This window comes from Schistocerca piceifrons, chromosome 1 (genome assembly GCF_021461385.2).
Source record: "Schistocerca piceifrons isolate TAMUIC-IGC-003096 chromosome 1, iqSchPice1.1, whole genome shotgun sequence".
Lineage (NCBI taxonomy): Eukaryota > Metazoa > Arthropoda > Insecta > Orthoptera > Acrididae > Schistocerca > Schistocerca piceifrons.
The window spans coordinates 999,918,625-999,921,089 of record NC_060138.1 but is presented as its reverse complement, the minus strand read 5'-3'; positions in this window follow the sequence as shown (position 1 = coordinate 999,921,089).

Sequence of the window (2,465 nt, the reverse complement as noted above, 5' to 3'; positions counted from 1 at the left end):
GAGAATTTAGATGGAGGCGACGATCTTCACGACCTCGCTGCTCAACAATAGAGGTACGTGAATGTGTTCATCTCTTTTCCTTCGTGGCCGCCAATGTCAATTTCAATATCTAGTCACATTTGCCACGACATTCAGAACCTGCAATCTTCTTTTCATTTAATTACTAAGTCCGATTGTTTTCTTTCTAATATGAATAAATGCATTTTAACCACAATTCTTTTTACCCAGGCCATGGGGAATGATAGTACTAAGAATGTACGTGCCTCTATCCCGATCGTACGTTTGCATACAACTGAGTGTGTACCGACGTAATCGTACTTATGACACAGTTCCCTGACAGTATTAATTCTTATTTTGAACCACTCGCTCGCAAATGTACGTGTCCTCTTGTTTCGTGTTGTCAGTCGGGTGTATTCCTTAATAATGTTACTTTTAATATTCAGTGGCTTAGTTTCCACAATTGACCTTTGCCTCTGTCGAAAAGGCGCTTCATGCGAAATATTTACTACGCGACGTTCATACTAACTCTCATTTCAAAGTTATGACACTAAGTTTATAACAATTTAAGTGGAGTTAAAAGGAAAATTTTTTTCACATTTTCGGATTTTTATCTCATTATAAAATTTGCAACTTTCCGAATAAAATTATACGTATGTATATCACTTACGAACTCACGCGGGAAGTATTTTACTTTATTTAATTTTTTTTAATGTAGTCTACACCAGTTGAAAATGTTAAAATTTTTACTTGCATTACTTCAAGAGCTAATAAAATCGGTAATTTGTTATATAGAAGGCTTTGGATTGCTGTGTTATAAAGGTTAATTTACGTGTTTGTATTGGTCATATCCAGAAGAGGATGAGCACCAGGTTGAGGAAGTTGAAACAAAGTTTGAGAGACAAGAAACTCTCTGATGCTAAAACCATAAGAGGCAAGCTGGCAGACAAATTCATGAACTACAGCAGTATTATGGGATGGCCATTGGAAATAATACTGAGGATTTGTTGAAAATGAAGCAGGCAGTATGGGCTACCTTCTTCCACGGACAGTCAACTGATGAAACACCAGTACACCAACTTTGCCCTCCTGGATCTGGTTCATGGTGCAATTAACGCAATGCCCAGTACTCAGACAATTCATACAACCATAAACATTCCATCCCAGCAGCAGTTATGGATATCTTAAAATCTGTTTACAGAGACCTAGCAAATCCTGAATTACTGAAGAAGTGTATGCATGGTCAGAGTCAACATCCCAATGAGTCGTTCAATAATCTTATAAGGACTCGCATACCAAAAAATGTTTGTGTTGGAATGAAGACACTAAGGTGGGGGGTCAGTGATGCTGTTAATGCTTTTAATGATGGCAACATTGGTAGGGTGAAAGTGCTTCAGCATATGGGAATTAATCCTGGAGCAAACTGCATCAAAGAACTTGAACGGATAGACAAGGTTCGCATTCATAAAGCGGAGTATAACACAGTTGGCCTCTAAGGAGCCCAAAAAGAAGAAAAGAAAAGAAAACTTGGAAGAAGATCAAGAGGATGATACAAAGTATGGTGCAGGGTGTTTCTGAGTGGCTAAAAATAAAAAATTAAGCATATACTGAGTTAAAGTCTTTTGAAACTTTAGAAGCCATTCCTGAAAATTTATATTTTCTGTTGCATTTTCCCCTAAATCTAAGAACTCACTTCGAGTAGAGAATTCAAATTTTCAGGGAGTAATAACATGCATATCTTGAGTCTATTGAACTAAAAGAACAACATAATGTTATGTATAATTAAAATTATTTAGGATAACGTACAAACAGACAAACACAAAACTTTAACCGTGTGATTAAAAAATTGTATTTCGGGAAGCAGTGATTGAAATGCAATTATTGTAGTTCAGTAGACTCAGAAGATACAGTTTAATGTCCTGTAAAAGTTTCATGTCAATGGCTACAGTGGTTCCTGAAATACAGGGAAGCAAAGTCACTAAATTTAACATTAGGTCTGTTTATAGATAAATCTTCTGCTACCAGTCACGATTTTGTTTATGTAAGATGTTTTGGATGATTGAAGTGTACAACAAGTTGTGTGTGATGTTTAGTGTGTGTGAGACTCTGCACAAATGGACCATTAGAAACGAAGGAGACTCTCACACATTGACAATATTTATAGAAATGACATAATTCACACAGAAAACGCATTTGAAAATGGGAATCATTTCCCGAAACGCGTCGTGCGAACAGTAAATAAAGAAAATCGTGACTGGTAGCAGAAGATTTATTTATAAACAAACCTATTGTTTTCACAGTCGCTTTCAGAAACCATTCATAATGGATCAAAACAGAAATTTAACATTGTCGGAATAGAGCGTTCCAACTCCCCTTAACAGGGCGGTTACATTACCTCAACTCCCAGTTATATTCTCCTCTTCTTTTGATTCAGGATTGTTCGAAGGGATAAGATCTATTACCCACTT